We start from the raw sequence: 10,306 nt of genomic DNA on the forward strand, positions 1-10,306 counted from the left end.
CTGCCCCCCTGTGGGTGTTATGCTCCATGTAGCCCTCTCCTCTAGGTATACTGAGAAACCTGTCATTCACCCAGGCTGCTTTCATCTCTACCACGTGTGCCAGCTGAAATGGGCACTGCTGCTCCCAGGGACACATGGCCACTACTGCTGAGGCGCGCAAAGGGCCGGCCTGGCATGTTTGACCTCTGTTCTTCTCCGGAAGCCTGGGGAGTTTGCGAGTGAGACCTGGACTCATCTTGCTCAAATAACTGGTGTCAGAGTAAATATATGTCTGTCACCCTGTGTTTTGTTTTGTTACTTTTTATCATGGGAAATTTCAACATTCAAATGAGAGTAAGGATGTAATGAATCTCCATTTGCCTATATTTACCATTTCATGACGGATCATGTTTCCTCTATACCCCTTTGCTCTCCTGTCCCTCCAGATTATTTTGAAGCAGATCCCAGGCATCTTATTTCATTTCAAAGTATTTTAGTATCCCTAAAAGATAGTGCTCTTAAAACTGTAATACCATTATCACACCTGAAAAATTTAATTCATCAAATATCCAGTGTTCAAATTTCCCTGATTGTCTCATAAATGTTTTGTTTTATAGCATGTGTATTTGGGTAAGGTTCAAGGAAAAGACAATACACTATAAAAAGTTGTCTCTTGAGTCCCTTTTTCTAAATTACCGTTATTGCACCAATACAACATATGCTTTATATGCGTATGCCTTAAACTTTATTTTCAATATGTCAGCAATATATACATATATATTACATATATGTACACACACACACACACATACAGAATCATCTTGAGAATACAAAAAAACAACGTGGAGGAAGATTGAGAACATAGGTTCCCAGTACTTAGTCACAAGTGGTTGCAGAGATTTTCCTTTTAGTGTTCTCTATTTAAAACTTTAAAGATGCCCTGCCGTGGTTCTGCAAGCATAGAGCTGCTGGAGGGGGAGTACAATGGAAAAAAAAACAACACCCAAAGTTAGGAAGAGATAAAGGAGGGAAATCAAGAGAGAGAATATATTTTGAAACTAAATTTAAGGATTTCCTTTATTCAGATTGCAAGCATCAGTCTTTGCTTGGGCTGTGATAGCAAAATACTATAAACTGAGTGGCTTAATCAACAACAAAAAGTTACTTCTCACAGTTGTGGAAGCTGAAAGCCCGAGATCAGGGTGCCAGCATGGTTGTGTTCAGGAGAGGGTGCTCTTCTGCTTGCAGGCAGCTGACATCTCGGATCCTCACATGGCAGAAAGAGAGTAAGTGAGCTCTCTGGCCTCTCAGGAGTGGACTAGTCCCATTTGTGAGGCTCCACACTCATGACCTAATCACCTCCCACAGGCCCTACCTCCAAATACCATCAAATTAAGGATTAAATTTCAACATGAATTTTGAGGTACATATACATTCAGTCCATAACAGCATCCAAATAAGTGCTAAGAAATTCTATCCTCTTATTTCTACCTCAAGTTGCCCATTAATTCGACAAACTGATAGGGCCCCTTCACCTGTGAAGGAACATTCTCCTCGCAGCATTGTACATGGAAAGGGGGCCTAGAGGGAAGGGAAAGTGGTGGGAGAGCAACCTGCTTTTGAGGTTCTCTAGGTGTTGGGTACTAGAGCCTTCACTTTGGGAAGCCTGTCAGTTAGCTGGAGCTATGACCCTTCAACTTTATAAATGATGATGTAACACATTTCTACTGAAGAACTTTAAGACTGACAAATGTTCACAGAAAGGGGCCAGATAGCAACATGGGTATTCATCATGAGCTAAGTGGTTTCAACCTCTCTGCTCCACAGGTCAGGTTAGAAATTCTAAACCTGTCAATAATTAAACAATGGGGCGAATACCAAGGAAAGCTTTGCTTCACATGCAGCAACAGGACAGAGCTACAAGAAAACAAACTTTCTCTAGAATATAACTGAGAGCAGCCCCTTGAACTTCCTTCATCCAAGCCATACCTACAGGCCAAAGATGTGCTTCTCAACCAACAGAAAAGAATAGCAGAGATGCCATGGACGCAACCTTTTCCCATAGGAATGGACGTGTGAACGCACGAGAGGGTGATGGAGCTGCAGTCAGCACTGGATGCAGCGAAGAAGGGTATAGAACAGCACCCAGGGAAGACAACTTTCTCCATCCCTATCCCTACCCAAATTCTGGATTTATAGACACTCAGGTTAGTCTATCCATTTTCAGAGAATTAGCTCAGGGGAGAAGGAAGTGCAAGGATTTCTTGTCCCCTGAAATTGCTAAATAAGACTTCACAAAGAGGTGCACAAGAATCATAAGATGACTGAAATAAATGTAAAAGGTGGAGAAGAATTTTACAGACGTTAGAGGTCATTTCTCCCTGGCCTGCTGTGCCCTTCACAGTAAGCCACAGGTATGGTAAGCCCCACTATTCCTGCCTTGTTAATGAGTAGGAGACGGCAGATACACAGCAAGTAACATCAAAGGGAATGACATAAACCAGCTTGCATGCCATGGGAAAGTTAAGAAAAAAACTGTCCAGTAGTTTTAGTTCTGGGACAGAGTAGGGGTTTCCAACTTAAAGATTTGTGTCCCTAGGGTCATGGGTCATTTCTTAATTTTTCATATCTTATTCCTGGTATTAATAGCTTAAGAAAGTAGAGTTTCCCCAATTACTGATTTATAATGTTTATAAACAGCGCACAAAATGCTCCATTTCACAAACAGTAACATTCACTGATCTCTTTAAATGCAATTTAAATCCTTATTTTAAACTAAGTGCAATAATAATTTAATAAAGTATAGCTAATTACATACAAAATATGTATATCCTGAACTATAGGAAGGTGAGGAAGTGGTTTCCATAGCCATATTTGATTTTAATCAAGTACATATTTCCATAATGAACAAGAACTAATAAATATGTTAATAAAACACTACCCCAAATGCTTATTCTGCCATCAGCTCTTTAACAATTCCATTCCAACTACTACTAAAAGCGTGTATTTTAGAAGCTTTAATCTGATCCAGGAGAATGAGTTCTACAACTTGACATATAGTATGTATCAGCCCCAAAGGTTTTAAGTCAAAAAAGCTTTCCAACACAAGCATTCACATGAAATTTAGTTTCTCCAAAAAATCACTCGCTATCTAAAGAAAAGAATAAAGCAAGTTATCTTTTAATACATAAACATTCTTACAAAAGACTATATTCCAATATCACTTTCTACTTAACAGAAACACAGACCAGTTCACTATCCTTATTTTTCAGTTTTTATTTAAATTCCAGTTAACATACAGTGTGAAATTAATTTCAGGTGTACAATATAGTGACTCAACAGGTCATTATCTTTAATCTGTTAGATTACTGTTGTCCAGAAACTTGAAAATAATGAAACATATTTCAGGTATCACAGGGTCAAAGTGACATTTAGATTTCACATATTAAACAGCTGTAGTATAGCTTACAATGGCACAAAGACACCTAATACAAGTACTACTTCATCATTTGGAGTCAAAAGTCAGAAGGAACTGTGTGGTTTGCAAGATAATTTAACTTTTGTGTGGTCATTGAAAACCAGTAAGTAATTCAAATATGATAATATCAAAGGCAATTAAAACTCAGATATCACTCTAAAATTGAAGACATGAGAATTTTGTGTTTCTCCATCTTTCAATTACATGGACCTTACTGTAGAAAATATTCAGTTACTATCTATGGCTGCCCCACAAGATAATGAAGGTTCAGAAATTAGAAAGAGTGTCAAATCCATAGTAGGCTTCATCAAATTCTTTTCCAGCCTGTTTCAATTCTTCATTCACAGTAATCACGAGTAACCTTAGCAAACTTCCCTGGACCCTTTCAAATCAAGAAGATGAAATCTTCAACTTGTAATTGATCTTGTCTTTCAATTGACATTGCCTTGTGCATCATTTCAGTGATGAACTCTATGACAAGGTCTTCAAGAATATCTGCTGGCTCTGTGTAAGTATTCTGATCATCCCCCGAACAAATATATATTGCAATTGTTTAGAAAAAGTCTTTTCTGCACCTTGTCCATTTTCTTCATCAAAGATGGGGTTTTCTTCCCCATCTTCTCAAGGTCATTTTTATTCTTCAAGTCCGTTCTTGATGTTCTGCCAAGGCTGTTCAGCCCTGGACTTAGTTGGATGGCTGTGGTGCCAGGTTTGGAACAGAGCTGGATGCAGGGCCAAAGTCTCCCCAAGTCATTGCTCAGAGCCTGGAGCTTGTGTCATGACAGGAGTAGGAGAAGCCCATCCTAAAAGGTTATCTGTGTCACTACCTCCATGGTTAGATTTGGAATGGATGGTGGGGGCAACATTGTTGCTCATGGCATCATCTGAGGATGAAGGAGGAATAGTGACTTTGCCTCCAAGTGGGTCTGGGAGTAAACTTAGACCCCCAGTCCCCTGTAGTCCTGGGCTAAGAAACCCATCATCTCTTGGTTGCAAGTTTCCCATTAATCAACTTGATGATCTGTCCTTCCTTGAAGCCCAGATCCAACTTGGGATGAGTGTCCAGTTCTTGAGATGCACTGGACATCTTAGATACTTGCTTTACCCACTTGAAGTAATTTTGCAGAAGGATGTCAAAGGCATCACCTGATCTATGAAGTAAATGTCAGTGAAAGCACTATGCCCAGTGTCATCCTGGAACCAGATTACACAGTAGAAGCTGGAATCTGTCACTATCTCCTCAACAATGATAGGATATTGTTTCTACTGGTGCTCATAGAAAGAGCTCCCGTGATATTTTATACTCGAGTTGATAGGCAACCTTCCCTTCTAAAGTGATTTGGAGGTGACCAGTCTAAGTAGGCTGTCCTGAAGTCCAGCCTGTAGCTGCTGTTGGAAGTACTGGGCAGAATCTGGTAGATGTTGACATCCAGCTTCATATAGAGTTCAAAGCTTGTATTTTGACTGTGCTCTCTTGGCCCTACTCTCCATGCCTACTAAGTCTCTTGTAATCTCTAGGTTCTTTCTTGCTTTCTTTTTCTTTATAATTTATTTGTTGAAGGAACTATTTCTTAGAGTCTGGATTTAAAATATATCCTCATGGTGTTAATAGATTCCTCTGCCTTCCACATTTCCTATACATTTTTAGATTTATAGCTGTGATTCTCAAAGTGTGGTCCCCTGACCACCAGCATCAGCACCACCTGGAAATTTGTAAGATATGTTAATTCCTACCTCACGAGAGGAGCTGGCCACCTCAGAGGGGCAGGCCATCAAGGTCACCATCTTGGTGAGGCTTAGCATCCCATTTTTGAAGTCATCCATTGAAGAATAAAGGTCAAAACAACTGGGGTAGGGAGGGATAAAATATTGGGTAAGGTAGTGGTTGGTCTCTTGATGGGATGGCATGAAAGTATTTCTAGGTTTTAATCAACGAAAAATTAAAAAATTTTTTGCATCATGTCAGAACAAATGGAATGCTGGATTTATGGTTAAAAAGTTAACTTAGTTGATTTAATGTATTTTGAAAACTATATGCCTACTAAGGGTCCAAGTTTCCCTGCCTTTCTTGGAGAAGTGTGGGGACAAGTGTTCTCTCTCCCTCAGTGCCTAGGCTATCAAATCTTGGCACTTTCTAGATGACAAGGTAGCTTAGAAATGGCTGACCCTCTCCTGGAGTTTTAGGTCACGTATATACTTGGCAGCCGAGGGCACCTGGTTTAGATGATCCTTGGCTGGACCTTTCACCTGCAGCAACAGCTTGTCAAGTGTCCGTAGAGAGTTGAAAGCCAGGCCTGTTTTCCCTTCTGATCTTGGTGGAAAGAGTCAGCCCATGACTGGCCATTCTAGAAGACAATCAGAACCTATGCAAACAATTGAGCAAGGACCAATAGGTGAGACTGAACTTTTGTGAACTCATGGAGTAAACACAACTTGCTTACCAAATTATGAAATCAAACTTTGTTTTCCAAAGTCTCAGATCTCAGTGGGCAAAATGTAAGATAAATTATGTGAGACTATGTTGATACTACTTTGTAAAAAGAAAAAAAAAGCAAAGGATAGGCTCTATGCATTTGTTAACACTCTTAGAAATGAACTTTGGGGCGCCTGGGTGGCTCAGTCGTTAAGCGTCTGCCTTCGGCTCGGGTCATGATCCCAGGATCCTGGGATGGAGCCCTGCGTCCGGCTCCCTGCTCAGCGGGGGGCCTGCTTCTCCTTCTCCCACTCCCCCTGCTTTTGTTCCTGCTCTCACTATCTCTCTCTGTCAAATAAATAAATAAAATCTTTAAAAAATGTTAAAAATGAACGCTAAAAGAGAATGGATTTTACTGTATATAAACTTTTAAAAGGGGATTAAAAAAGAGTACTTAGATGAACACAATGATAAAACAAGTAGTTGACCTCAACTTGTTAGAGTTTTCCTACATATTTACACAATGATATAGGAAATTCATTTTTCAGTAGGGGAAAAGAATCCTGTTTTGTACAGTAAGTAGTTGGGCTCCTGTTTTAAATGAAGATATGTTGTCTGAAAAAGAAATCTCCCCACTGATGCTAGGTTAGTGGGGGTCAGAGTGAGGAAGGGTACAGAGACTGGAACTTATCCATTCTGCTCTTGAAGGACATTTAGGTTGCTTCCAAGTTTGAGCACCTATAAACCAGGCTGTATAAATATCCTTGTTCACATACCCTGGTACACATGTACAAAAGTGGAATTGCTTGGTCGTTTGGTATGTGTATTTTCATCCTTATTAAATATTGCCACATGTTTTTGCAGAGTGGCCATACTGGTTTACCCCCCAGCACCAGAATGGGTCCCCTTGCCTGGAGTCAAGTGCTTTCCCATAGAGAATAGGGGGAAATAAGCCTTGGAAAGAATGAGGAAGCTGGGCAGGGGAAGGCCTTGGGTGCCAATCCAAGGAGCTCAGACTTTATTTGACTGCCCTGGAAAGCCTCTGGTGATTTGGGGGCAGGGAACAAAATGCAAAAATGAGGTTTAGGAGAGTGAGCCTTTAACGCTCTCAATTAGTTTGTGTTGTGGGGAGAATAGGGATGATCATGGGTTTGGCTTAGGCCAGCAGCAGGATTCAAGTTCACAAGAGAGAGATTTGTGGGGAGAAGGTGCACATGGGGATGCTGAGCAAATGCTGTGGGGCAGAGATCCGGAGCGCTCAGCTCTACCAACGCTAGTCCTTAAATAATCCTGTTAGCCTATCGCACACTGCTTGTGGGCGTGTGAAGCACTACAGTCCTTCTGGAGAACCCTGTGGTGGGATTCAGCAAAGATGAAGATGCATGTGCCTAAAGATCCAAATGTCCCCAAATACACCAAAACAAAACAAACAGGCAAACAAAACCACCCCCAAAGGAAGGGACTTCAGGAAGGAAAGAACTGTCAACAATGTCAAATATACCAGAGGGGTCTATTCAAGAAAAGCCCTAAAAAGCATCCACAGACTTTGGCTAGTAGGCGTCTGATGATGAGCTTTGCCAGAGAAATGTTTGTAACACAGTGGGAGCAAAAATCCAAACACAGGGGCATCTGGGTGGCTCAGTCATTAAGTGTCTGCCTTCGGCTCAGGTCACAATCCCAGTGTCCTGGGATCGAGCCCCGCATCGGGCTCCCTGCTCATCGGGAAGCCTGCTTCTCCCTCTCCCACTCCCCCTGCTTGTGTTCCCTCTCTTGCTGTGTCTCTCTCTGTCAAATAAATAAATAAAATCTTTTAAAAAAATAATCCAAGCACAGTGGTTTGAGGGGAGAGCAAGTGGTAGCAAAAGGTAACCGTGTGCGTAACATGCTGTCAGGATGGTTGGCTGAGCACAGACTCAGCACACAGAAACATTTAGGATGTGATGAAAGTAACATTTCAAACTATTGGATAAAGGATACATAATTTGACAAATGGTGATGTAGCACGGGGTGGGGAGGGGTAATAAAGTTAAATCTTTATCTTACACCATACACTAAATTCAAGTCAGATGACTTTTAGAACTAGATGAAAATATAGGTGTACATAAACTTGGGGATGGTTAAAGTGCTTCTGAGATTGCCAACAAAACTAGAAACCTTAATGGAAAAATATGGATAAATTTGACTTCTTTAAAACACACACACATGCACTAAGCCCTTTGGGAAGGAAAAAAAAAGTCCATTAAAATTGAATAACAAATGACAACATAGAAAAATATTTACAATATATGAAAATTCTTATACATAAATAAGAAAAGAGAAACACACCAGTATAAACATAAATACGAATAGCAATTCACAAATAATCCAGTGGTTCAATACCAGCCGAAAAAATTCAACCTTAATAAGAATCAAATCTCTAGTTTCAAGAGGAACTGAACTCTTACATTTACTTCTCTTTCCTCCCTAAGTTCAACTGAAACTATATTTTTTAATGAAAGAAAGGAAAGAAAAGGGGAAAATTCCAAAGCAATGCTGGAAAACAAGTATGGTAGTTCTCCCTTACGTAGATACATTCCTAGACCGTCATGGATGCCTGAAACCACAGATGTACCGAACTCCATATAGACTATGTTTTTTCCTATACATGCATACATATGTTAATTTATAAATTAGGCACAATAAGAGATTAACAACAAGTAATAATAAAATAGAACAATTATAATGATATACTGTAATAAAAGTTATGTGAATGTGCTCTCTCTCTCAAAACAGTTTATTGTATGTTACTACTGTTCTGGTAACGCTGTGAGATGAGAAAATGCCCATGTGATGAGATGAAGTGAGTGGAATGACGTAGGCGCTGTGACATACGTAGCCTTAGGCTCCTGCTGACCTGCTAATGAAGGAGGAGCACCTGCTTTTGGACCACAGTTGACTGCAGGTAACTGAAACCATAGAAGGTGAACCTGTGGGGAAGCGGGGACTGCTGTATGGTAGATTCTTTGGGATCTGACACCAAGTTCTTGTCCCTTTGGCAGGAAAGTCCTCCAGCCTCACTCCACTCACGTGGTTCAGGTGGGACAGCCATGTTCCTGCAGAGCCGGCTTCCTAGCCGAGGCTGAATGGCTCAGCCTGGGGCACAGTGAGGGGAAGGGATGCCTCTCACCCCACCACCCGCCCTCAGCTTGGGTTCTGTTTTATGGAAGAGATACATCACCGGCGATTGGAAGACCAAATGTAACTTTACCATTGGTCAAGACTTAGAAACCTTGTGATACATTCTTGGATAGGCTCTCTTAAGCTCTGTTGCACCCTCCTCATGGGAGAGATTAGAAAGCCCCAAATCTTATTTCTCAGTGTCCCTTGCTGCTAGAGTTCTGGACGTAAACTGAACTTGCATCACCCTTGCAGAGGAACCTGCCTCCTCACATGGAGAGAAGAGGGATCACCTGAGAATTGGGCAGAGTGGGAAAGCCCCGAGGCCCCGAGACATCAGGCATTGTGTCAGTCAGTGGCAGTGGGGGCACGTCAGGCCGTGTGCCCCAGCCTCCATCCTGTTTTACTCACACACAACAAATGAACGACTGTTCTTCTACAGCAAGGCAGAAAGGCTCTCAAAGTAAATAAGAATTCTTGGAATTATGTTTTTTGTTTTAAGCGAAAAAAAAAGTAAATAAGAATGTGCATTGGTTGACAGCAAAGGTGTTATTAGAGCTGAACAGAGAACAGGCAAGAACTCCAGTGAACCCCCAGTGGACACTGGACACAAGCAGGAAAGCACATTGCTGCCTCCCTATTTCCTTTATCAGGAAGGATCCTCAGCCTGCAGACCTGTTCCCTTCGGGCATCCTGTCCCCTCATCAACCCAGGGTGAACCTCACCCTCTAATTCCCCCATGAAGTGAAAAACCAAAACCAAAACCAAAAGCTAAAATATCTGAACTAAATATCCAAATGATTCAAACAAAATCTGGGTGGGTCGAAACCAAAGCGTCTTCCTGGAATGCTTGGCAGTGACGGCCCAACGGGTCTTCCCACCTGTGCTGCAATCCACTCTGAAGCCAATCTTTCCATTCTTGTATCGGGTCCCATTCCACATTCCTTGGAGCTCAGACACATTTGCTGATAATTATGTCTCTCCCTAGAATGGCCCAGTCCTTTTCCTCCCAAACCCGCCCTGTACCTGGGAAACTGCCCCCCCCCCAGTTCCTGGGGTACACTGCATTCTTCCACCACTTAGGTCTTTGTTTTTATGGCTCCTTCTGTCCTGCCTGCTGTTCCAAATCCCACCCCTATACCCTTTCCCTTCACGTCCTACTGAAGGCCATTTTCTCCATGAAGTATTTCTATTTCTTCCTTTCCTTTCCTTTTTTCCTTTCCTTTCCTTTCCTTTCCTTTCCTTTCCTTTCCTTTCCTTTCCTTTCCTTTCCTTTCCTT

At 41.5% G+C, this 10,306-nt stretch overlaps 1 pseudogene; it reads right to left on the minus strand.

Annotated features, from left to right (window-relative positions):
* Positions 1 to 4,130: 4,130 nt before the first annotated feature.
* Positions 4,131 to 5,281, minus strand: LOC112821313 (adaptin ear-binding coat-associated protein 1 pseudogene; annotated as a pseudogene).
* Between the last annotated feature and the right edge of the window lie 5,025 nt (positions 5,282 to 10,306).

This window comes from Callorhinus ursinus, unplaced genomic scaffold, assembly GCF_003265705.2.
Source record: "Callorhinus ursinus isolate GAN/ISIS: 27379988/994484 unplaced genomic scaffold, GSC_fseal_2.0 scaffold10, whole genome shotgun sequence".
In the NCBI taxonomy this organism is placed as follows: domain Eukaryota; kingdom Metazoa; phylum Chordata; class Mammalia; order Carnivora; family Otariidae; genus Callorhinus; species Callorhinus ursinus.